Source organism: Lagopus muta, chromosome 7, assembly GCF_023343835.1.
Source record: "Lagopus muta isolate bLagMut1 chromosome 7, bLagMut1 primary, whole genome shotgun sequence".
Classification (NCBI taxonomy): Eukaryota; Metazoa; Chordata; class Aves; order Galliformes; family Phasianidae; genus Lagopus; species Lagopus muta.
Window position 1 is genome coordinate 40393593 of NC_064439.1, and position 26584 is coordinate 40420176.

Consider the following 26584-nt stretch of genomic DNA (forward strand, 5'->3'; position numbering starts at 1 on the left):
TCACAGCCTAATCTTCAGGATCATGTACTGCTCAGTATGTGATAGAGCGAAACCTGACTCTTAAAGAAACAACAAAATTGTTCCAATGAGTTAGAAGGTTCATGGTGAGAGCATTTGTATGCTCACGGAGCTCTCTTCAGCTGCCAGGAGTGATCTCCAAACTTCAGCTGCTGGTCACACCATCCCCATAGCTCCATCCTCCCCAGTGGGAAAACAATGTGGATTGATTAAGGAAAAAACAGATCCACTTCCTTCTTGTCTCCATGTATGCTGGGTTCTGGTGCACTTGCCCAACCCCACCACTCCAGCAGGGTTTGGGAAGCAGATGACACACAATAAGTTGCGCCCATTCAAGCTGATGCACTTGTACAGGCTATTGTTTTTCCATTGGCAAAAGTCCCAAGGAGATTTCTATCAGTTGTTGCTTATCAAGAGTAGAGAGAGAAAATGGTTGCTTCCCTGCTGTGAGACTGGTCCCTAAAATCCAGCATGAGACAGCCTTATAAATGCACTGCAGAGGTTTACAGTCGTGGCATCTCCTAATGTTAAAAGTGCCAAGGCTTTCTGGGCTGCTACTGTTGAGTGGTGTGCTGTGTGTTGTTCCACTGACCTCCTAATGCAAACCAGTACCCTATTTCCAGGAGCCAGAGATCTGCAGAGATGCCAGCAAATGGGCAAAGATGAAGAGGTGATAATAGAGGGTTTAAAAAGTCTCCTGAGGGAAGCCTGAAGGAGATGCACAGAAAAGCATGAGCAGGTGGGAAAGGGGCTGGACTGGCTCTGTATCAAGGGGGGCAGCTCCTGCAGCAAATGTGCCTTGAACTGTCTGTTTGCCATTCTTGCCATGGGTGGACTCGTAAGCAGAACAGCAACAGGCTGAGGAAAGCCATTTTTCAGCAAGGGTTGGGGCCTGGAGAGCATTTATGTTCAGTTAGTTTTTAATGAGCTGTTTTAGAACTACATAAAATCTAGCTGTATCTCTGTGTTTCCTCAGATTTCTCACAAAATGATAACTGGAATGTGGGAGATGGAGGATATTTATAATCTACGGGCTGAGCCTGAGGAATCAATACTGGCTCTTGAAGGAAATATGCGTTTCAGGGAGGAAGCTGAGAGAGTGACGATTGGGGAGAGGTTGTGGGATCCATGGGCTGTACCTCACTTCTGTTCAGGGGTTTGTGATATTCACTGCTGCAACCCCTGATTACATTCCTATTTGTGATCCCAGCCCATGGCTTAGCTATATGGATAAAGGGCATCAGCATACAGAAAAAGGCCGGTGATGGAAAACAGGTCTACGGCAATCCAGCCTTGAAGATAGGTCCGTGGCAACCTGGCAGCAAGCCTCCACCAGGGTTGCATACAATGAGAAATGCTCACCATGGGTTAAATCTTACATCCCATCAATATTCTGCTTATTGAGTTAGTGGTAGGAAAGCTGTTCCTGGTATCAGAAATAATACATGCATAAAAAGCAGTATCAGTATGCAGCACAATGATATTAGTGGAGCTGGCCAAGCAGCGTTGTTGTGTGCCTCTGCAATCTGCATGATGCAACTTGCCCACGTTAAACTCCCTGCAGGCTATGCTAGAACTGGGGCGAGAAAATGTATGCAGGCATGAGGCGAAGCAGTTGCAGTAAGCATGTCTTCCACTGGAGCAAACACAGCTGATTAATGGGGCTGTAAAATGACCTGGGACAAGCTGGCTGCCGTCTCTTCCCATTGCCAGGAATGAACACTTTCTAGTTGTTGAGATGAAGTGTGTATGTCAATTAATTATCTTTTTTTTTTTTTTTTCCAGCTAATTGTAACTGTGACATACCTTTCCCTAAAGAAATTATTGCACAATACAACCAGAACTCAAACTGGATGTGTCACTGCTGAGAGCATACCTGACTGCATTTGCAATTTCTACTAACCAAGTGTCCCATGCTTCTTCAGGTAATGAACAAAAGGGGTAATTTGAGATAGACATCTGTTCCCAGACCTCACTGATTGGCATTCAGCTTTGTTCTTATTTTGTCAAGTTTGCTTAGTGTGATGCTGATGGTTTTGTTAGCCAGTGACCTCAGTGAAGCTTGAAGCAACCTGGATGTTTGCATGGACTGTGCATTTTCATTGTGATGGGAACTAATGGAGGCTATCTTCACAGAGACTTCTGTGGTCACTGGTTGTGATTAACACACTCCTAATGAGCAGCTCTTGCAGTCCCATTAGAGAAATTGCCTGCCAAGTGTAAGCCTCTTTCCAGATTGCTATCACCGTATTCATTTTCCCATCCAGAAAACAGCACTCTGTTTCTCTCTTCAACAGATGAAGCCTTAGATTGGGTCTTCTATCATATAAATGCATCACAATTCATTTCAGTGAGGACACTTCCTCCCTGAAACATTTTGAGCTGCAAATGCACTCCATGGGCCAAAAATCACACTCTTCTATTGTGCTGCATCCTGGAAATGTGTGGTGCTAGAATTCAGCTTTCTATTTACCTGGACGCCCATCTAGAGGGTGGGAGCAAATAACTAATAGTCCAACATTCCTTGCAGGACACCTGCTGGAAATAACATTTACCTTCACACTCCTTTGTAATAAACAGCAGAAATTGTTGAAAGAATATTAAAGCCTGAAGCACTCTTGGTTTGGTTGTTGCTGTTTCAAACTATTTTTGAACCTCTGCTAACCTTGGAAGACTTCTCAGAGGAACAATTGCTTAAATTAGAATATCTAATTCACATGAAATATTGGGAAAGGAGAGGAAGGGTTATATTAGCTGTTTCATTAGCGCTCATTCCTAGGGTCTGTATCCCAGCCCGCAGCAGAAATGTCAAGAGGAGCAGCTGCTGCAGCACACAAGCCAGCAGAATACTTCCATTTCTGAGCAAGGCAAGGGGGGGATGGAGAAAGCTGAGCAAATTGCATAAGGCACAAGTATTGCAAAGCAGCAGGGAAGGGTTATATGTCAACAGAGATTGAGCTGAGTCCTTTATCTGTCCATTTCCAGAGATATAGCACTGTTTTATTTAGGAAATTTGGAGACCTTTAATAGTGCCAATGGGCCATTTGTTTGGGGTTTAGAGTGGTCCCAGAAGCACGTGCTGCCCACCTCGGCCCCATTTAATGCACGTCATTGGCTCAACATTTTCTTGAGTGAGAATTGCAACTGCTCTCTTTTTACTGGGTGACAAACAAGCAAACTTCTCACCCTACTATGCTGCTCAGTGCTACCAAACAACTCCTGCCAGCACAAAAGTAGAGCAAACTAACAGCAAAGAGCAAGGACAACAGTCTTCTGTGTGGCATTTCTTAGCTCTGGTCTCACAGCCTTTCCCTCGCTAGGTGAGCCATCAGCAGTGTTATTAGGATTTATTCTTCTGTCATATATTTCTGTGGCTGCATGAAGACAGAATCCAGATCTTCCTGGGAACTGTTTCGCCTTGTATTTCTTCAAATATTGCTTAACAGTAACACATTGTACTCATAAAGTATGTGAAAGGGCTGGGTTGTTGCTATGCCTTGTTAGTCAATGTCAGCATGTTGGACCGGTGTCTCACTGTAAAGCTGTCATGGTAAAATGCCAAGTTTTGGAAAAAAATACTTAGAAAAAATACTGGCACTTAAAAAAGTATGCAAAATACATAGCAAATTGTTGTGTGTGCTCACTGTCAGTACATACTTTATTCCATTCCATGGTCCTTCCTCCAGACTTGTAGCATTCACTAATAAAACACCTCAACAGTGAAGAAAGCAAGTTAGTATATGGCTTTGGGTGTTTTCACACGTGACTGAGCTGCTGCTTTTTGACCAAGCCCAGTCATGGATGACATCTTCTTAAGGCCAGCTTAAGAGGTGACCACCTGTAGCTCCCTACTATTCCCCACATCTCTATCCAGTGTCATCAGCTTGCTGGGCAGGTTGTCTGAGTATTTCCTACCCCCTTAAGGCCATTCAGTGTAGCTAGTCCCTTTTTGAGAAAAGAGCTTGGCAAACGTTTGCCCAAGCAGCATGGGCTCAAGGAGAGAGGCTGCAGCAGAGCTGGGGCTGCTGGTTCTAGTTCATGGTGACTTGCTCAAAATCAGATGATCTTGCTCATTGTTTTTAATTTCCTATTAGCTCTTGAAGTACTGTCTAGGTATACTGACCCCTATCCATTCTGTCCTTTTGGAGCTGCCGGGACAACATTACCCATTCCATCGTGCAAGAGCAACATCTAGTAGAAACTCTGCAATTTAAAGAGTGAATTTGCTTGGACTAAGAATTTCTTATCACGATTCAGACTTGCTGTGCCATATCCAACATTGCAGCAAGTCTTCATTGCAGCATGTTACTATTGCTCTGTGTAAAGTCCTAGTGATTCATCATTGGGTGAATGTAGAAATGCTTTTATTTTTTATCTAAATAGGGGATAGTTGTGATATATTGTCTCTAACCAATAAATGAATTGCTTTCCGTTCAGTACGAATATAGAACTGGGAGGGACAGCTGGGTCCTTCAACTGTGGTTCCACACAGTTTCTGGCAATCAAGTGGCAGACATTTATGGGCCAGGAAGGTCTATAGGGCATTCATTTTCCCTGTCCATTATCTGTCTTTTGTACAGATTAAATTGTTTGTTACTGTAACATGACCACCTAAATAGATATGAAGGCTTGGAGATGACAATCAGTTAGCCTGACTTTTTCATAATGCTTGTCCTAGTGTTTGTTCCTGCGGTGGAGGAAATTAATCTATCCTATTAGTACTGTCTAAGAAAGCTAGAGTTCAGATCAGTCCATTTGCAGTCCTTATTAAATAAGGACCCCTGCTGGTGTTTATTAGATAAATGAAGGACCATAGTGAAGTTCCTTGTTACTTAAATGAAACACCATGTTTAGCAAAGCTGTTAAATCACAGCTGAAGGCAGACATCTTGATGAATAAATCAGCATTCATGAATAAATAATTGACAAGAGTGCTAAAATCGGATTCTTGTCTTCATGCTTTCTCTGTCCTTGGCCAAAAATTGAGACAGCATGTGTCAGCTGCAATGGTGGCCCTTCTGGCAGAGCCACCTAAGGTCAGGTTTCCAAAGGTGTGGATGGGATTCTAGTAGGACCAACAGAGGCATCTCGGTCTGTGAGGGGCTCCAACGCCTTTGTTTCAATGGTTCTGGTGAGTTAGGGAGCTGGAATGAGCTGTACATTTTCCACAGGACATCCAAGAGCATGAATCAACACCACTGTGGGACACATTTGCACTTTGATCTAATAGTTAAAGGCTCAGCATCCCATTACCACTGCCAGGCAGCCACCTTCCCCTGTAATCCTGCTGGTTATTCACACCAGTGGAGCTTCACCAGCCAGCCACTTCCCCAGACAATTATTTCCCACTTTGCATTATGAACCCCAAGTGGATTATGAGTCTGGCAACAAGTAAATGAAAAGTTTTAAGGAGGACGCTTGTTGAGGACTCTTTGTGGCTTAGGGAGCGTGGTGTCTGTGTCCTGGCTGAGAGAGGGGAGGAATGGCTTCCAGTTCTAACTTCTCACAGAGCTGACTCTGGGTTTTTGCCTCCTGCCTAAGAGCTGCCTAGGACCCATAAGAACGATTCCAGAATGCTATCTTATTTTGCTAAATATTTAAAATACCTGTGGTTACAGGGAAGTGCCAATTCTGAAATCTTCCACTTTAATAATACAAGTGGTTTTCAGATGCTAAGGATAAAGATGCAGCTGCTCCAAGAGCCCTGAGTGCTGGTATTCCTAAGAACTGCAGCCAGGCCCTTACAATGCACTTGTGTCTCAAAGCCACAGCAAAGGGCTGGAGCCAGTGCCACCCGGGAATCAAAGGCTGCCATTCGTGTCTGTGCAGAGCAGGCAGGCAGAGCCTTGGCAGTGCCCACTGTATCAAAACAGGGCTCAGATGGGACTAAAGTGGTGCCAAGCTCTTGTTACTGTTGCTGGGTTTTCCTCCCACTAACTTCACGAAGGGCTTTCGTACACATCAGCACTGTTTGCTGCATGTGAAAGACCGGCACAACATGCAAACACTGCACAGAGACAGCTATTTGCTAAGGAACAATAGGATTCCCCATTTTAATTCCCACTTTTTCTGTGCTGAAAACAGTGGTATTTCACACTTATCAGAGCGCTGGTGGCAGTGAGGCTATTAGCTTGCTATAGAGAAAGAGCACGCAGAAATCTGGGAATCGTTTCTTTTGTGCATGTTGACACAAATACAGAAGGAGAACTTCAGGGGGAGCACTGTGAAAGGAGCAAGTGCACAGCATCAGCATCATGAAGAAGAGCTGAAGCTGCATGCAGTTTGTAAAGAAATTTCTAAAAAGGCAGCATGAGGGTGAGACAGGGAGCTAGGAATTGGGATGTTGAACTGCCTGGCAAAGCTGGCCATGACCATGCTCTCCTCCAGTCTCCTTTTCATAACTGTTGCAGCAGAACTTCCTGACAGCTTCTGACTGCCCCAACAAATCATGTCAAGTGGCTCTGTTTCATTTTGGGTGGAAAGCACCTCTCTGGGATAGAACCTGTTATTTGGTAGCTACAGCATGTATCTAGGGCATGCATATTTGTACTTTTTTAGAAGAGGAAATTATGCCTGGGATTCCCGTGTTGCGGAGGAGCTTCTTGCTGTACAACTATTGGGGTGGGTAACAGAGTAAAAGTAATTCATTTTACCTAACTCCAGCAATAGAAAAGCTGCATCCAACCACATTAGCAGCATCAACACATGGGCAGTGGATCACTTCTGACCTTGCTCTCCCATCAGAGAAGTACCTAAATACTGGGGCTGGGGCATCTGCGTAGGAATTTTGGTGGTATAGATGCTGTATGGTGAGCCCGTGGGCCAACACGTTAATGTCTTCTTTTATATATAATCTCAGCCATGGATTTGCTTTAGATGGCACTAAAATACATGATCACGAGAGACCACTGGAAGACATTTGACTTTACCTGGCTCTGTTTCTGAGTGATGCTAAAGCCAGCTTCAGGAGTGCCAGAGCCTGTTACTTTAGAGATCTATGCCAGTGGTACGAGGCTCATTGGGATTTATATAGACCTTCTTCAACCTTGAGAAGCAAGGTTTACTGAAGACATCTTGTGGAGTCTGTGCTATCTACGGATGCTCCATTTAGCTTTCAAAGGGTTTCCAATTCACTTTTTCTCTTGGGCATCTCAGCAGGAAATGCTGTTCTTTTGAAGTTGCGTATTAGACTTCTTACCACCTACTTCAGTTGTTCCAAGATTTTAAAATTGTGATGTATATTTTTCCTTCCTCTATTTATTATCCTGCTGGGTTTTTTTTGTAGGTTTTTTTTTTTTCACACCGCCTTGGTGGTACCTGCATCTCTTACCTACAGATCAGATGTTGTAGACTCCTCCATGCCAAATTTCAAAGGTGTGAAGAACTCTAACAAAGCTGAAGAAGCCCAACACTAAAGATACATTGACATTTTTGCTGTTGTACTGAAAAATGTGGGTATGTTGCAGTGGAGTCCCAGAGGAAGACTGTGCTCGTCCAAGAATTTTTGCAGGAAATTCTATTGTTCTCTGCAAACTTAGAAAGGGAGAAAAACCTCACTCATTAATGTGCATACCACCCTGACTCCTTAGTGACTGGTAAGGGCAGATAACAAAGCTACAGACTGGTGTTTGTTTAATGTGAAGGTAGGCTAAAGTGGGATTGGAGTTGGCCTTAATCAGATATTCAGGGACTGAAGAGCTCAAGGAGCACCGGGTGTTGTGCACAGCAGGTAACACATTTTGCTGAAGCAATCTCTCTGTCCCAAGTAGTTTCTGGAGCACACATCCACAGCTGATCACTCAGTCTGCTATAGGAAGCCTATTGCCGCTTTGGTTTTTGCTTGAAATGTTTAAAAAATGTTTTTGATATTTTTTTTTATACATATTCTAACATTTTAGCATTTTCTAGTCAAAACTGTGCTTTTCTAAAACATTTCTAAGGCTTTTTTTCCAAGATTTCCATTGACTGCAGTAGGCTTTGGCACAGGCTCTAACTGTACAAAACCTAGGACTATAAATATAGATTCCCAAGGACTTGACTGGAGGGAGTGACAGATGTATAGCTTGACTCTGAGAATCTGCCAGGGCAACGTTTTCCAGAAGCAAAAATGAGAATCATCTGTGTTAAATTTATCCACGCTTGGACTTCTTTGGTACGTGCAGGAAGAAATCGCAAGGGAGCGGATGACTTTTAATCTGCAAGTAGTGTAAAGTTTGCATGCTGTCTTTGCAGTGATACTGTTTATTAAATTCCTTGGGTAAATTTTACCTCTGCTGTACAGTATATAAAACATTTTCACAAGGTAGATCAATAGCATATGGTGAGTAGTTCACTCAGTGCCTGCACAAAGCATTGCCGTATGCTCTTATGACACAGTTTGAGCTCAGGTCCATATGGCCACTCTTGTTTCTGACAGTATGTGCTCCCGGAGGACCTGATCCAACCCCCTGGAATGGAAGGAGAAGCCCCTTCAATGGCTTTGGAATCAGGCTTGAATGTATTGATCTTCCACTGACACTGAGCAACCCACCAGAAACCTTGTTGCTCTCAGGATATAGGACTTTTTTGTCTACTCTGGCTAATGGTTTGATAGCAGGGCTGTCTTCTTCCTCCATTCCTGGTGACCTTTGGTACTGGAAGTGCAGTTTGGATGTAAGCAGAGTGTTCTGCTTGGCCCTGCCACAGCAGGTACGGAAACACGAGTTTGGAGGGAAATCCTGATTAAGATCTTCAAAGCATTTCCTTTCTTCAACTCAGTCCTTCACAATGCAAATGCCGCAAGCCAAAAAACATGATTTAATGTTTAAATCATTAGTGGAGGTGTTGAGCACAGAAAGGAATTTCTCATTTTTGATGAATGAGGGAGTATGCTCTGTGTTGGTCTCACTGGCTCGTTCCCTTTCTCTCAGCACCCACTCGCTTCCAGGATTGATCACAGGGGCAGCAGGAACTTGGCTTGGCCCAGCACTGGTGCTCTGGTGTTGGGGTTGAGCAGAAGTGAGCACGGAGGTCTTGTGTCCGTGTTTCATGGCAATAAGCATGGCGGCCTTTTGTCCGTTTCACTGCAGTGAACACCGAGGCCTTGTGTTGTTGTTTCACAGCAATGAGCACTGAGGCCTTGTTCTCTGCCACCACTCCTTCCATTGCCTTCTGGTTGATGGGAGGAGGCTCTGGATGGACAGTCCCATAGGGCTTTGAAGATGAAAAGGCCTGGTGCTGGCTGACTAAACCATAGGGGCTGACACATCTTTGCACAAACTTCCTGCCAAGCAAGGTAAAGCAAATACCTGTTCAAAGAACCCAAGCTGAATTCTCTCCTCCCCAACCCCAGATCAGCTCCATCCTCCCACAGGCTGCAAACAGCACTGGGGCCATTGGGAGCAGGAAGGTCATCCCTCAGGGACTGCTGCCATATGGCTTGTATCAGAGCATCCCTCAAGCAGCTGGGCCTGCCATTGCTGAAGCTGGAGACAGAGCAAAGTGGGACAAGGATGCCTTGTTGGGTCATGCTGGGCAGGCTTCGGGGCAGGAGGGAATATCCGCTGTGCTCCTGAGGCTCTTAGGTATGCTAATGGAAGGAAACAGAGACATAGACAGAGAAAGGACCCTCCGTGCCAAGTACTGCCTTAATACTGCCTTTGAGCTATTGTGTATACCAATGTTATTGTATCAGTGATGGCTGGTCCTGAAAGGCCTCACAGCTGAGAAAAGCTTAAGAGTGCTAGAGATTGGTTTGCCAAAGTAAGGAAGGGTGCCCTAGCAGAAAAGTGCATGCTGAAGCACTGGGGCTCCACTGGATATGGTTGTACAGTGCTTACTCCACTCCTTGTGTGGAGAGAGAAGCTGCTGTTCCACTGCCTGCTCCCTTCTGCTGAGGGCCAGCCTGACTTGCTGGAGCTCTGTTTGAGAAGATGGAGCCTCCTAGGAATAGCAAGTTCCTTCCTCCCCTACTCAAATCTGCATCCCACAAAAGATGTCCTCTGTGATGATGTACAGACATCTGCTATCGAAAGTCCAGGTTCATGTTTTTCAAATATAAATGATGAAGAGTATGGTGCAGAGGGAGGAAGGGGGAGTAACAGAGCTGCAGCTTCACCCCCCCCACAATGCTGCATGTTCTTCTGGATCCTATGACTCAATCATAGGCATCCCACTGGTGACTGGACTGCCACAGCCATGAACGCCCCTCCTGGGGACTATGAAGTTTCTGGTCAGAGTGGTGAAAAGATGGGCTTGGGGAAAATGCTACAGTTCTCAACAAAATCACTCTGGCCTTTTTTAACCACTGCTGATGTGGTGAGTGAAGAAATTGCTTCACTGGAGAAACGAGAGTTCTAAAGAGGGTTAAGGAGGGTTGTCTGAAGAACAAGAGAAGAGGTCTTCCAGATCTGCAGGGTACAAAGAGTGGGACAAAACAGGGTTGTGGTTGAGGCTTGAGTGCTGCGCCATGGGATTTCGGCTGCTTGGAGAAATATGTGAGGGATAAATGCAAGATCATTTTTCACCCAGCACGTCACCTTGTTTAAATTTCTGCGAGGAGAGCAAGTATATTATGGTATTGTTATCCTATGCAGAAAGTTGCTCATTTTTAATTATAGTTCATGAGAAATGCAGACTCTTGCAATGTGTCATCTGCTCAGATATATAAATCTTAGGGAAAAAATAATAGTGCCATTAAATACTGTTCTTACAGAGTGCCAGAACAAAGCTCATGTGCCCATCTCCTCACAGCCAGCAGGAAAATAAATGCAAAGGACTAAACATAGAAATGTATCCTACAAATATGTATAGCAGCTAACCGTGAGCCAAGGGAACTGCTCTGTGTAAATCCCTCCTCCTGTGTTGGTGTGTAAACAGATTCCCCGCACCCCAAGGCTGACATTCAGGAATAAGGGCGCGTCCCGTATTTCCTGATTTGCTTCCTCCTTTTTCAGAAATCAGAAAAACACAACTTAGGAATAAACATGGGAGCCAAAACATCAGTGCAGTGTGGGGGACCTTCCTGCCCACCATGGGTGTTGTCCTCAGTCCCTTGCTGCTGACTGCTGACAGCTGCAGAAAATTAAGCCTTGCCACGGCCCTTTGTCCTGCAGGCAGCAATTTTCTGCTTCCTTGTGGGAAATAATCCTCTTTTAATTTAATTATTCATTTTTCAATTATTTAATGCACCATTTTGGGATAGCAGCAATGCTTTGGGTTAGTTTCCAATTGATGGCCACCCCAGACAGCAGAGCATTGGGATCCAGTTCCAGGGGAAAAGGATTGCTTGCTGCCTTGGAGCTGCTGCTTTCCTTAGGGCTCCTACGGCTCCCTTCCTGCTGCACCATGGGGACATTCCCATGTGCTCTGCCTCTGATTCTCTAGTTCTTCATTTTTCATTCGGACTGATTTTCCACTCCGAGATGCATCTGTGCTCTGTCCTGAAAAACACTGGCTCTGACTCGAGGAGCAGGAGTATGATTTCAACAATCCTAAAAGATTATTGCATCACATAAAAAAAAAGGTGTTTGCACAGTATTGATACAAAGAAGCTTAAAAGAGAAAAGGCCATTTCTGCTGCCACTGGCACCATTTTTTATAGAAGTATGGGGGCTGCTCCAAGAGTAATGCCTCCTATTTTATTATGTTGGCCCATGATGTCAGAGGCGGTTGGTGGTGGTGTGGAATGGAGTTGAACCTTCCTGCCAACATTCCATTGCATGTTGTTGCCATGTGACAGATGGCAACAGAGGGGCAATCTGACAGAATGGCATCTGACATGGAAGTGCATCTGAAGCAAAGGGCTGGAATAGATTTTCTTCCATGTGGAAAACATGGCACCCACTGACATTCACTGATGCTTGCTGAATGTTTATGGAGACCAACCAGTGGATGTGAGCACAGTGAGGCAGTGGGTTGTGCATTTCAGAAGTGGTGACAGTGACAGTGGGCCACCTCCACTGGTGCAGATTTTGATGAATATATAGCATCCAGGCTCTTCTTCATTGTTGGTGAAAATGCATAGCTAATGGCAGTGACTGTGTTGTAAAAACAGTATTTTGTAGTGAAGCATTTGCTCTTTTAAATATAAATAGTGTTGCTGTGCTTTTTGTATCTGTTTTAGTTTCCGTGGAAATAAATAGGAGGCATTACTTTCAGAGCAACCTATATATCTCCATTTGTTTCTCTGTAGCTAATTTGTTTTATGCCTGCCTAAGTGCGAGCAGAGTCAGGCCTTCCTCCTGCAGCATACAGAGTGAACAACATTTCTATTTTTAAAGCAGAAAGCATTTCTTACTCGTATTTATCATGTGTCACTTTGTGGGCAGAGCTGGTACAAATGGCACATAAAAGCTAAATTGGCTATTTATGGCACTGCTCATGACCCTAATACGTGCCATCATAACAGCAGCCGGGCATTGCCTGGGCAGCAGAACTAATGAAGCCTGGATTCCTGTGCATAGATAAGAGCTAATCTCATTCACCTCTTCCATGCTAAAGCCGCTAAATGGGTTCTTCTTTATGAACGCCTGGCTTTGTACTGCTTCTGGATGCTTAATATCTCTAAGCTCTCTAGACCGCTGTAAAATTTGGACAAAGGATCCAAACGTTATTATAGGAATAGCAAGACAAGAAAAAGGGAGATACCCAACCTCCATTTTGGCACTTCAGTGGATGAGGAAGAGGGCTGTGCAGGATGTGGTTTGGGCTGGCAGCGAGGGCTGCCAAGTTGCAGCATTGCTTCTGAAGGTGAGGACATTGTGAGGATGGGCAGCACAGAGAGGGTGCGTGGCCGCCCCTTGGCTCTTGAGGTGGCAGCCCTCTCTTTCCCCTGGGAAGACAAGGTCATGCATCTTCCCCTCTGTGTTGTTAATAAATTCATTGGTAAGGTGTCTCGTGGAGACTTTTTGTCCCCTATCACAGGAAGAAGTTTCCCTGCGGCTTGGAAATTTATTCACTGTAAAATTGAACAGGAGAATAAGATTTCCAGAGAGAGCCTGCAGCTGTAATAAAGGATTATTGCCAATTTCTTAGGCCGTGTGCACAGCACTTGGCAGGCAGGTAGCAGCAGTGTGCTCACTGCTCCGTGGCTGGGGCACATGGCCACTGCCAGGTATGGGCACTGGGGGCAGATGCTCCCTTGCCGGTCACGATTTACCTGAGGTCCTGCAAGGCTTTCCAGTAGGATGTGAACTTCAGGCCAGCACTGTTTTTCAGATTTCCAATGGAGCTGACGGCCAAGCAGCTTAGCTCCCCATCTGTAGGGGCAAAGGCTCTTTTTCCTACCTCACAGGGGGTTTTGACAGCAATAGCACTGAAGAATGCAGCACACTCCAAGTGCTGTGGGAACCGTCTAAGTATCACAGGCAGAGACAAATGTAAAATGCTATAATTTAAAGGTTCTTGTCTTTCAGTTGCTAATGGCTTAATTAAACAATAACATTTAGCAGATGTGCTTTTTCTCCTCCAATAATTCACTCCATCTGTGTCAATATAAGTAGGCCCAGATTAGTGCATCACAGTATAGATATGAATGTCTTCTTTCAGGTTTTGTGTATTAATATACATTTGCATATATATTGTTTCATCTTGAGACGAACACATCCATGGAAGGAGGTATGCACACTGTGGAGTTTAAAGATCTCTTAGTATCATAGAATCACAGAATAATAGAATATTCTAAGCTGGAAGGGACCCACAAGGATCACCAAATCCAATCCTGGCTCCTCACAGCACCACCCAAAACCCTGGGAGCACAATCCAAATGCTCCCTGAACACCGGCACACAGGGCCATGCTCACAGCCCTTGGCAGGCTGCTCCATGCCCACCGCCCTCTGGCACAGACCCTGTCCCTAACTCCCAACCTGACTCCCCTGGCACAGCTCCGTTCTCTCGTGTCTGTCACACAGAGCAGAGCTCAGCGCTGCCCCTCCGCTCCCTCTGTGAGCAGCCGTCATGAGGCCTCCCCTCAGCTCCTCTGCTCTGGGCTGAGCAAACACAGGGAGCTCAGCCGCTCTTCACACACCTTGCCCTCCAGATCATTCCTCATCCTTGTAGCCCTCCGCAGATCCTTGCCCTTCAGACCCTTCCCCATCTTTATAGCCCTCCTTTGAGTGCTCTTTCATAGTTTTATGTCATTCCCATATTGTAGTGCCCAAGCCTGCACTCAGAGTGAGGCCACACCAGTGCAGTGTAGAGCAGCAAGAACAAAAAAGCACAAATACAGCATGGATACAGCCACCCTGCCAAGTCCACTGCTGGGCACGGCCCTGGTACCCTGTGTCACCATGCAGCAGCCAGGATTGTGGATGGTTGGGTAGCATGAAGTGTTCCAACTGCTCCCGACTGGTCCTGTGAGCTGGGCAGACCCTGCACTGGGTGATGCATGGGCAGAAACACTTGTAGGGCTGGATCCTTCTTTCTCGGCAGTATTCTTCTTAAAGCATCAGCTAGGAAATCTTATGAACTGACTGGGTTGCTTGACTTTCCCCTAATTTAATTTAGATTCATTTAATTTTAATCAGTCTCTTTTCTCAGCATCCTATTAACCTCCCAATGAACTCTTCCTGTAAGGGGATTGGGGAAGGAGGCAGGCTGCATCTGTTACAGCATTAGCCTCCTCCTTAGGTTGCGAAGCATTAGGCAGCAGAAAAGCATTGACAGGCATGACACACGGTCAGAGGGATGCCGAGTGGTGTCCCAACCCCATTCTTGCTGGGAATAAGAGCAAAACTGATCCAGCATCTCACTGGGTCACCCCCGCTCTCAACTCACCCTGCCTCTGGCTCTCTGCCCTGAGGCTGCAAGCGCTGGGTGGAGAGAGTGGCACCTGCATGGGCCTGCCCTGGGGGACGTATATGACATGGGGAAGCAGCCATCCCAAGGCAGTAACAGCCTGCACACAGCTGGTCGGGGCCATTTCATGTCTTTCATATGTACCAGGATAGATAAGAAGGTAATTTAGCTATTAAAGGCTTGGGGAATGTGTGACTGCAGTACTTCAGTGGTTTGTGTGTATTCCATTTCTCATCCTGTGAAATGAGGAAGGTGGCTCCCTGGGCTCTGCAGTGTCACTGAAGTTACGGTGACAGCCACTGAAGTTCTGTGTTGCAGCCCTTGCCTCATTCCCACTGGGATTATTCCCTGTGGCTGTGTCCGAATCTCATCTGGTAAGGACTGACACGTTTGCAGCTGACGGTATTTCCAAGACTATTTTGTCTCTTTAAAAATAGCTAGCTAATGAATGTGTCCTATTAAAAGAACAGATATTTCTGAAAACCAGTGGTCTCTGCCAGCGGTCTATGGAAAAATTGTGTGCCATTTGGCTTGACTAAATTTGCATCCAGCCTTTCCAGGATTTCTGTCCTGCACAAGCAGCTGATGCATTCACCACAAAGGCTGTTACCCAGACGTGATCATGAGGAGAAGGGCTTTGCATTATCACAAACAGGGTGGAAAGACCTCCACAGAACAGTCTTTCCATTAGAATGCAATCTGAATTTGGCTGCAGAGCTGCTGCGCTGTCCCTTTGTTCATCTGTTTCTGGACTCGAATGCTCAGCAGGACCATGGACTCAGGATGTGCTCTGGGATGCAGATAGTCCCTGTGTGGGCTCTGCAGGGCTTGCCCCAGGTCTACTTTGCCGGCACCAGCACTGACCCAGGAGCAGCTGCTCACACTACAGGGCCAACCTTAATCTGGAAAGCAAAGTCTTCCCCTGCTTACTAAGGACAGCTGGCCTTGATTCTGTTAATACCCCACTGGGACAGATGGGCTGTGCCGCCCCCGCCACAGGCAGCCCACATGCATAGAGAGACCCCAATGGCACCTGGGGCTTTTAGGATCAGTTAAGTGATCTACTTTGGCAGAGAATGTCCACTGCATCAGTCCCTTGAAAATGAAGACTCTTGCCGTGGTCAGTGCATAGGATAGAAATTGCCTTTGGTAGCCAGAACTGAATGCATTAGTTTGTTGTTCTCTTGCCCTACTTCTCTTCCTTACCTTTCAGTCCAATTTCACTTTCTTTCTCCCCATTGTCATTCAGTTTGCCACGAGTGTTTCCCCCATCACCACCTGCCCACCACGTATCTGGGCATCAACCGTGCCCCTTTCACCAGGCTGAGCACCCCCTGGTTAACTCTGGGTGTCATGTCTGGGGGGGCTGAGCACCTCAGAGCTCATCCCTGACCTCAAGACTGGCTGTCTTTCAGCCCTGCCAGACTGGGCGAGAAGCAAACAGAAATCACTTCTGTGCTGGATGCAGAGCAGCATTGGGCTTGGCCCGGAAGGATGCCCTGGTGTCACCAGCCCATGGCCTGCTGCTGCTTGCCACTCCAGTTCTTCATGGCTAACAACCCTTGGGCATGGCTGTTGCCTGTCCTGTCAGGCCAGAAAAGAGTGTCAAGCAGGCATCTCCCAAGGGCTTAATTAAATTGTAAGCAAATGACTAATCTACTGTGAAGCAAAACACCCTCTTCCTCACATTGGCAGATCTCAAGAGGAGACCTTCCCTCCCCTCAACTATGCGTGCAGCAGGACCATGTAACGTGGGTTATTTCACTCCAAGTATTCCCTCACTCTACAGTGGTCAGTGGGATGAGAGCAGTGCTCCTGCTGCCAGCAGTGGTATCTGTATGGGGACCCTGGGCTGGGGACAACAGGATGGACACCCCACATCCAGCACTGACATGGAGATGGAAAGGGCAAGGGTCTTAAGGACAAAATTACTATGGAACACCACCTCATTGCTAAAGTTCCTACACGTCTTAACACACAGCCTTGCTTTCCAAAGGCTTATACCTAGCCCAAATTTGTGAAGATTTTCACAGGAACAGCAGAAGGCAGACCCCAAAGGCCTCTCGCACCTGCCAAATTTCACACTCTGCTCCAAACCACAGAAAAACAGAGCCTGGAAAAAGGTCACTGCTATTTTTAGCCTTACTTCATAAGGAAACAGCCTTGCAGAGTACTGCCTCGCACTCTTTCTGCATTCCCCCCTTCTATGCTTGCATTGTTGTCCAGCCTTTGCCAAATTTGTCAGAGGAGTAGACGGTGCAAAGATATTGGGTTCTGACAAGCTTCAGCAATGCCTTCCGTCTGTAACCACAGCCCTCAGGACATATCCTTGCCATGTGTGTGCACTTTGCAGTCTGCAGGAAGGGGGTCCACGGCTCCTTGGTGGGGAGTTGTAGCTGTCAAAAGAGCTCCCACATCAATGCCCTCAGTGTGGCACTGCAAGTAGTGTGCAAGAGAGATCTGTTTGGTGACAGTGCTGCCCAAAGCATGGTCAGATATTTGAGTGAGCTTGCATTTGGCAAAGACTCCTTCAAAATCTCTTGAACCTGTGGATTTTGCTAAGATACTAGCCAAGCAAGCAATGTTTAAAAAGAGATGCCTGGTATTTGAGGAACAGAATTTAATTGCATTCCTCAGCATAAATATGGGATAATTGCTTTCTCTCTTTAATAAACATACCATGTTTATGTGGCATATAATGACCTGAGAAGACACAAACTGTGGCACACAAGCAGGAGGCTATTAAGCCAATGATATACTTGCCACACTTCAATGACAGAAGGACGTGTCTGTAAGTGAGTCTCCACAGACCCTGAATTAGCAGCCCCATGGTACTGGGGACCAGGGGGTGAGCAACCAGCTCCTTCGTCCCTGGAGGCAATTGGGGTGTGGGAAGCCATGAAAAGGCAACACCTGCACACCTATCTTCTACCTCAAAATTGTGATTAAAGGGAGTTCTGAAGCTCTAGTAAGTCCTTAGAATATCAGCAGGCAGAAAAGCAAGCTCTAGGAGAAGGAGTTGGGCACAGAGCAAGAGTGTGCCATCCCCTGTGTGCTGCTGGATGGGGCAGAGCCTCTGCCAGCAGCTCCTAGGGTATTAAATTGCTATAAGGATCCTGCTTTGTTGTCTCCCGGCCCTCAGGTGTATGGCCTTGTGCTCGGTTTTGTGAGAGTGAGTGCTTGAGTGCTTCTTGCTCACATGTGGTTGCCAGGCAGTAGTGCTCCACAACGTCCTCTTTTTGTCACTGATCCACCAGCTACCTCTGTGCCACCCACAGGCATCGCCGGCGGTAAGACCAGGCTTTCTTCTGAGAAGTCAAGAGCAATGTTAGCTGGGATGAGACAAAGTAAATGTTCCCTGAAGTCTGTGTGCAATACGCACAAGAGAAGATGATTTCTGCTCATGATAAATTCAAAGATGTAGACATTGAGCAGCGTGTAGTTGCTTAATTTCATTTAACATTGACACGTTGATTTCATGCCGTTCTGCTTTCTAAGACACTGTCATGTGATACCAAGTGAAACACTTTCTATTTCTTCCAGCAAAATTCATCATGTCATCAAAGGCATTCATTTAGTTTGAGAAAGTACATTTATTTATAGCAGTGTGGGTTGCCATCGTTTTTAGTGACCTCTGTCAGGTCCCCAAGCACTGTGCCAGCTGCTGCACTATTTGGCCTGTATCTTGTTGCACTTTATTAGTCTGAATCTCAGCCCTGTCCTGCATCAGAGCCGCAGAGCAGACATGTAGACATGCAGCTGTCACAGCAGCTTATATGGAGATTACCAGGAAGATTTTCATACTCGGAGTTTCCTCATTTTATTCCAGTCCTAATCCAAAAGTAAATAACAAATTTTGAAGTGCCCTCTGGAATTAAAAATCAATTGTAAAAGCGTATTTTGATTTAATTGAAAGGTTTCAATGAAACAGCAGATCTGTGATGTTTTAATAAGCTCAGAACGCCTTTTTTTCCTGTTTGCTTAAACAAAGAAAAGAGTAATTTTGTCAAAATCAATACACAGGGCATTTTGCTTTGCATAAAAGGGCGATCTCTGACACCGAAATGTTTGGTCACAAGACTTTTGCTTATCTCAGCAAAGGACAAGCGAGAAGACACGGGGCAGCACTTTCCAAGGCATTGGGAGGCTCTTGAGTCCTGTCCCTGGCCCAAATGCAGCACTCCGCTGGTTTGACAACCCCATAGATCAACGGTGTCCTGTGCCCACAGCTGACCGTGCACACTGGGGTGCCTTGGAACCAGATATCACAAAATCACAGAATCATAAACATTGGAAAAGACCACTGAGATCACCTAGTCCAACCCCCAACTCACTCTCACCATGCCCAGTGAACACATCCCTCGTGCCACATCCACATGGTTCTTCAACACCTCCAGGGACGGTGACTGCACCACCTCCCTGGGCAGCCTGTGCTACTGCATCACTGCTCTTTCTGAGAAGTTTCTCCTAATACCCAACCTGAACATCCCCTGGTGCAATTTGAGGCCATTCCCTCTTATCCTATCACTGTTACCTAGGAGAAGAAGCCAACCCCCACCTCACCACAGCCTCCTTTCAGGCAGCTGTAGAGAGCAATCAGGTCTCCCCTGAGCCTCCTCTTCTCCAGACTGAACAATCTCAGCTCCCTGAGCTGCTCCCCTTAAGACTTGTGCTCCAGACCCTTCATAGCTTCATAATCTTCTCTGGACACACTTGAGGGCTTCAGTGTCCTTCTTGCAGCGAGGGAAACTCCAAAACTGAGCACAGTACTTAAGGTATGGCCTCATCAGTGCTAGCATCATGGAAGGAAGGTATGTAATTAGGCTCTTTCTGTGTTTGTGGTTCTTACAATAGAGGGAAATGTTCCCTCCATGTATTTATTAACATTGTGTTGAGGAAGCACATCTCCTTTACAGCCCAATGCAAAACCTACTGCCTTCTGTTCTTACTGCATGGAAAAAGACCCTTAAGCAAGGAGGACAAAAAACTCCATGTACTGCAGATTTCCAATGTCTTTTCCTAAAAGCCTCATGTACTTGATGAACGTTTATCACGCAGTTGCTTGTGCGTATGGTCTAGCTGTGTGTCTCAGTGACAGCAGACAAGATTCAGCAATGTGTCCCCCTGCTGTGGCTGCTGGGGACCCTCTCCTGCCATAGCCAGCCCACCCCCACCACCTCACAGAGTCTAGAAACCGACCACAGCAAAATGAAATTTGCTGCTTCGCAGAAAGGTAAGAACTCAATGCAGCGAAATAATTAGTAGGGATGATTAAAGGCAAAGATTATGCATTAGCAAAGGAAGATAAGCATTTAATTTCTAGCCTTATTGCATTTCAGACTAGAATATTGGTTCCAAAGGTTGCTGCAGACATATTTGCCTTTCTATATATGTATGTGCATAATATACATATGTACGATTACAATCTCCTGCCTTGCTTTAATAATACATTTAATTGCTTTCTGGCCCCACCTCAATCTGCCTACATTCATTTCACAGAGAAGATATTATTTACTGTTAGCCTTTAGCAAATAAATTGTCTGCCATCCTTAACACGGGTAATAAAAGGCACTGCATCAGCCTGCTCGCAGTTCTGTGCATTGCATCTGCTTCCATACAAAGTATAGATGACAGCTGTTTTGCTTGTGCCATCACCAGCAAATTGAGTAAGTGTGCAATGTAAAATGTAAACCTGATGGATTTGCTGAGAGTCATGCTCAGCGTCTTCCATCACGGTTGTTGTGACAGTAAATAAATACTTGGGAATGATATTTGCATTACATATTACATCTACGTGCTATCTTTTTTAATGCCATACATTATAATGCATAATAAATATACAGGTGCAATACTCTGAGCAACTCACATGTTTGCATATATGCATACTTAGACACAACAGCACCCCAGCATGCAGGAAATACATCTATACATCCAAACTATGGCTATAGTTAATGCTGTCTACAGCAACAGACATTTACCTCAAGTATTACACAGCTGAACACAAATTGAGCTGGAAAGGGGAGAAGACACATGGAAAGAAAGGGAGATCGATGTCAAGATCATGCTTTTCCATCTGAGCAGAAGCTCCTGGTATGACATTTATCCTCAGGGGAGGAGGCAGCATAGGGGGAACATTGAATCCTTTCCTCCATTGCTTTCACATGGGGGCTGTTGGGACGTCAAAGTTCCAGTGGCGTGAGTGCAATGGCCAGAGAAATCCCAGGACGTCAGGTGTCAGGTCCAAAGATGAGAATTTAGAAGTAACCTAGAAGGAGGAAGGAGCTACTGAAGATACCATCATCTCCTCCATGGGGTGCACACTGCACACCTGGGCTTATATTTGCTCTAAATGGCTATAATCATCTTTGGTAGAAGAATAGAGGACATTGCAGCTCCCAGACTGTTTTTATTTCCCTCCCTCCTTTTTTCTTTTCTTTTTTTTAATCAGGAGTAAGGGGTAGCAGTTGACAATTTTTTCTCTGATCAATGTCAGACACATTCCACATTCTACTTAGCAGTAAATAGGGACAATGCTGACAAATGTCGATGTGCAAATTTTGCCGTAGCCTCTTTTTGTACTTGTTTTGTTCAGCTCCCCATTGAGCGAGTAGCCAGAAAGGGCATGCAACAGCAAGAGCTGTGACGTGGTGTACTGGAACACAACATGTGGCAGAGAAAATTGATGAAGAAGAGGAAGAAGAAGGAAGAAAAAAATATATTTCAGCATGTCCTTGCCCTTTGAGATTGTTGGCATGAATGCTGCGGATGCCAGAAGCTGTGTAAGATTTGTAAAGCAACACGACAAGTTCAAGAAAGAAGAATGTCTCAAGTGCTGCTATTCACATGGACATCACCAAGCCATCAGGTGGGATTGCCCTGAGAAAGACTTTCTGCACACCTGCACTTTTCTCACACCATAGTAGGGATCTGCAGCTGGCCTGGACTATGTGTGTTCCTCCTTTGGGGTCTCTAGATGCCATTTTGTTGTGCCGTTTGATGAATCTTAACAAAAACATTTCATTAAAACCTTCTGGCAGCTCTCTGTTCCTGTAGCTCGGGCTGAGAAATACAAATGTGCAATGAACCCTCAGCTCAGCTGAACTCACATGTCCATAAAAATAGCACCCCCATAGCTGTGTGCTCAGACCTGCTGCCTGGTAGCAGCAAGGAAGCTGATTTTAATGTCAGAGGTGCAAATTAAACCAGACAGGAACAAACTGTGAACTATAAAGCGTGCAAGTGAAACTCCTAAACATCCCATTGTGTAAGGAAAGAGCAGACAGGCCCTGTGGGCTGGGCTGCTTTGAAGATCCCTTGGCCAATGAGGTCCCAGAGGCCAGTGCCTCACTGTTCCCTGCACTCTGCTGGCGGATGGGCTGTGTAAGAAGCTTTAGCTTCTCCTTATAGCCCTTGTCTTTCAAGAAAAGCATTGTTGGCCTTGGTTTCTGTTAGAGGAAGGCTCTAGGTGACACTCTGCCCTGAGCCCAATATGTGGCTGCTAGCATGAGGCCCCTGGTGCTGTCCTTCCCCAAACCATGACGCATCCTGAGTGCAGGCCCCAGGGCTGCGCATATCCTCAGCCTTTCCATTTATTTCTAACAACATCAGGGGTTGCCTCTGTATGTAAATCATTCTGATTATTGCCATTTTATTGCAGCACCATCTGCTTGCATTGTGCCTTGTGGCCATAAGGGTGGTGTTGCCAGAGCTGTGTGTATGGATGTTTAGGTGTTCTGTGGGGGCCAGGGAGCCTGACCTCTGTGCAGGCAGAAGCCCCACTGGGGGGCTTTCACTTGATGTAGGACAGGGCCCACTGTACCCAACACCCTATTAGGCAAGCAGGCCCACACAGTGTAGATGCTTTGGGGTGCCAAACTGAGACATGTCACATACCAAGACAGAGAACCTTCCCATTCTGATGCCTGATAAATTATTTTAGTGGCCACATCTCAAGGATTTAGCAGGACAAGGACTGTAGCAGGCAAAGCATCAAGTGTGCAGGGAAGGGAGGTGTGAGGAGAGAAAGGAATAAATCTGTTAAAAGATCAAGGCTTTGTATATGCAGCAGGAATAATGTTTCAGACCTGCAGTAACACATAACTTTAAACTGAACTCAGTGTTTGGGCTTCTAGTGTATCCAGTTGTCATGTTTCTGCTATATTTGCTTTGTGTTGAAGGAACACAGTCTGAGAGCCCAAGCCAAATCTTGAGGTTTATAAAACAAAAAGGGTGTTGTTGTTTTTTTCTTTATTTCAACTAAATATCACATCCGCTGCTTAGTTTAAACATTCTTGCTGGGCCTGGCAATAGAAACACAGCCGTGTTTTCTGATCCACGAGAAGGACAAAATGACAAAGGCAACTGTGTGGCACAGCTGGCAGAAAGAAGCAGTTATCCCAGTGCAGCCCTGCCACCGGCCACCCATGCCCTTGTCAGAACGGGGAGAAGGACATGAGGTGGTTGAGCACAGCCACGGCTTTAGCTTATCCTTGGTCTTTGATAGTGCTTTGTGCATCTCAAAATGTAGCCTCCTTGCAGAAGAAGTTCAGCTTAGTGATGGGTTGCAGAGCACCAGGCCAGGCCTGGTGTTCGTCAGCGAGGGGAGGAAGGCCAAGTTTCCCATCTGTGTATTTAACAGTGATTATTTGTGGTGTTTTGAAGAGATTCTAAAGATACTTTTAAAAAATGTTTTCTCCCTTGTCTGAAGTCTTTGAAAACTTTGAAGTTGGTCCCATCCTCAGGGAACGGAGCCTGGCTGACAGCAGGATGGGAGCTGAGGAAGGGACGAGAAGAGAGCCCTGCTGCTGGAGTGGGATAGCCTACGGCTGCTTGCCATGCCCTGCCTCAGGCCTGAGGACTGCAGCGGGGAGGTGGGCAGGAGGGGGGATCGCTGCAATGGCAGCACTCTGCAGCCAGCTTCTAATGAATCCCGTGTGCACTGGTGGAACAGTGAGGGGCGAGAGCTGCCGAGGGAGGAAGGCGCAGTGGGAGCAGGTGGTGGGAGCGCTGCCTGCGGGGCTGCCAGCTCCTCAGCTCACGAGCAGATGGCACAGGGAGGGCAGAGCGAGCAAGGTTTGGCTCTATCTTAACATCCACTGTCAGGGGGACGTACAAAAAGCACTACAGAACTGAACCAAGGTGAATGCCACGTGCTGTGATTTTCCCTTGGGTGCATTTCCTTGAGTTGTCACATCAGGTACAGTGCAGGCTCCAGCTCTGCGCACACCACCAGGCGAGATGAGCCCTACGCTCCTCATGAGTTTGCCTGCCAACAAGCAGTGGGATGCTCGTTACACAACACTGCAGTTTTTAGAGCAGGAGGCTGGTGCTCAAACCCACCCATCACTGGGCCCTGCACACCTCCCTTGTTGTCGATGCGCTAATATTTTCCACTCGGTGCACCCACAATAAACACAGTGTGCAGGCCCAGCTGGACAGCCAGATCCTCCACAGCAGGATGTCCTGCTGCAAATATTTGGGGAGGTGTGTTTTGCTTTGAAGTGCCTGGTGTGAGACTGGCCTGGGGCTGGCTGCATCCTCAGAGCCACATCCCACATGCCTCAAGTAGATACAGTAGAGCTGCAGGCACAAAACTGGCAAAAAGCTCAGTTGGGATTATGGCAGTCATAATTCTTATCATTTTGTATGTCCCTTTCAAATATATCCTGGGGAAGCAAAATCTACACTGGGGGAGGAACACTTATAGAAATAAAGCTAATTGGCTGGTGGGGTGGTGGCTTAGGGAAAGACAAGGGGAAGGAAAGGGAAAGGAAAGGAGGAAATTCTGTCTCTACCAGCAGCAGGTCCCAGGATGCCAGGTCCAGCAGAATGCCCTGCTGGAACAGCCACAAATCCTGAGGAAAATGATGTCAAGATACTCCCTCTTAGTCCAGAAAAAAACATCCATGTACTAAAATATAAAGCACCCATGGATGTGATTCTGAGAATTTTACTGAATGGCAGGGCAGCAGCTTCCCCGTGTTTCCTATAGAGCTTGGTCAACCTGCCACAAATGCAGGATGTGGCACAGCAAGATGGGATTTACATACTGAAAATCCAATTTCAAAAGGTTAAAATATGTGCTCATTAGCACGTGAGCCTGATGGACAAGTTTGTTTAATGCAGTAGTCTACAATGCTCTGGAAAATGCTAAGGATAGGTCTCACCGCACTTAAAAACATTCTTATAGGTGCTGTGATGTGTGTGTGTGTGGCCCTGGGCAGCCTGGTCTAGTATTAAAAGGGGAGGTTGGTGGCCCTGCCTATGGTAAAGAGATTGGAGATTCATGATCCTTGAGGTCCCTTCCAACCCGGGCCATTCTGTGATTCTGTGATTCTGTGCTAAGAAGTTTTGCTGAATCAAACCTGAGGAAAGGACTTTGTAATGCTGTGGTCAGCATGTTATGTGTACATGGGGAGAACTGTCAAAACTTAGGAAGATAAATTGCTTATAGGTTCAGAAAGCATGCCTTCAATTTATATTTTCACATAGAAAACAGTGTCACAGCAGCAACAGTTAAGTGATAAAGCTGTGGTTCAAGGCAGCTCAGCAAGAATGAATAAATCTTCATAATTGACAAGCCGTAATAATAATAAATACATGAAGAATTTATTTCTCTCTCTATCCTGTTGAAAAATGATTACATGGGAATCCTTACCAGCAGCTGGGCCTCTTCTAAATGACTACCAAGCCAATCCCCTCTGCAACCTCTGCCAGCTCCAGCATCTCAGTAATTAAAAAGGTTGTTGCTAGTACTAGAGAGGACAGATGCTTCCCCTAGGAAGTCCTGTCTTCAGTTCCTCTGGTATCACTAAGCTATGCTGTGGCCTGATGTGCTTTGATTGCTACTACAACCATCTGATATGTTATCAGTGCTCAATAAACACCATGGTCGTGTTGAGGTGAGATATAAGATACGCAATAAGAATGCACCCTCTGTTTCTTTTTTGTGCTTACAAGATGCTTGCTGTACCACAGCATCCCAAAAGGCAGCATGTTTGCTGCTGTTCCAAATTTGTATTTTGCCCTGAGAAATGAGGTCATTGCTATTTGCTATATTAATTATATTATATGCTACAGGAATGTGGCAGGTCACTAAAGGGTGTTCGCAACAAAACTGCAAGCACTGTGCTACCTTTAAAGGGAGTCTTCCCATTCTAGGCATACGATTTATGACCATACATTATTCTGGATTAGCACAGAAGATAAACAGAGTTGCTGGCTCTGGTCTCAGCAAAGCTCAGTCCTCGTGAAGCTGATACACAGCAGCACATTAGTGCCATTGACATCGCTCTCTGCTTGGCTGAGCTATTTGTGACTCCGATCTTTCCATCCATGCACAGTGCCTGAAGGATAACAGTGGCCTATCTGCTCTCCTTCTCAGGGAAATGCAAGTACCTTCAAATCTAAACTGTCAGAAGTCAACCACAGGGTGGCTGGCTCATTGAGCTAGAGCAACTCAGGCACATAAGAGGCTGGTGTGGCTCACACTGCCTTCAGCCACCTCCGACCCCTGGAGCCAGATGTGCACTGATAGGTAGATAGGGGAAAGGCAAGGAGGAAATGAAGCACGGCAGTCACTGGCTCAACTTTGGACCCATAAAATGTGCATAATCTTTCTTGCCTCTCTCAACTTTTAGGTGAAACTTTAAATGTGCTTGCGTCCTTCCTAAAGAAATGAGGGACTGGGTGAGGCAGGAATATCCTCATTTCCCTTTCCTTGTCCAAATATCCTTTGCCCCGAGGGGCTGCACAATGCCTGTCTGCAAGGACAGCTGGATAACGTCCACAT

General features: G+C 46.0%; 1 protein-coding gene across 1 annotated transcript in view; it reads left to right on the top strand.

Annotated features, from left to right (window-relative positions):
* The window catches only part of POMGNT2 (protein O-linked mannose N-acetylglucosaminyltransferase 2 (beta 1,4-)), an 89310-nt gene that overhangs the window by 14883 nt on the left and 47843 nt on the right, over positions 1-26584 (top strand). The window contains exon 2 of the mRNA XM_048951888.1: positions 1804-1943. The gene's annotated coding sequence lies outside the window, so the exon portion shown is untranslated. The remainder of the gene's footprint in view (positions 1-1803; positions 1944-26584) is intronic.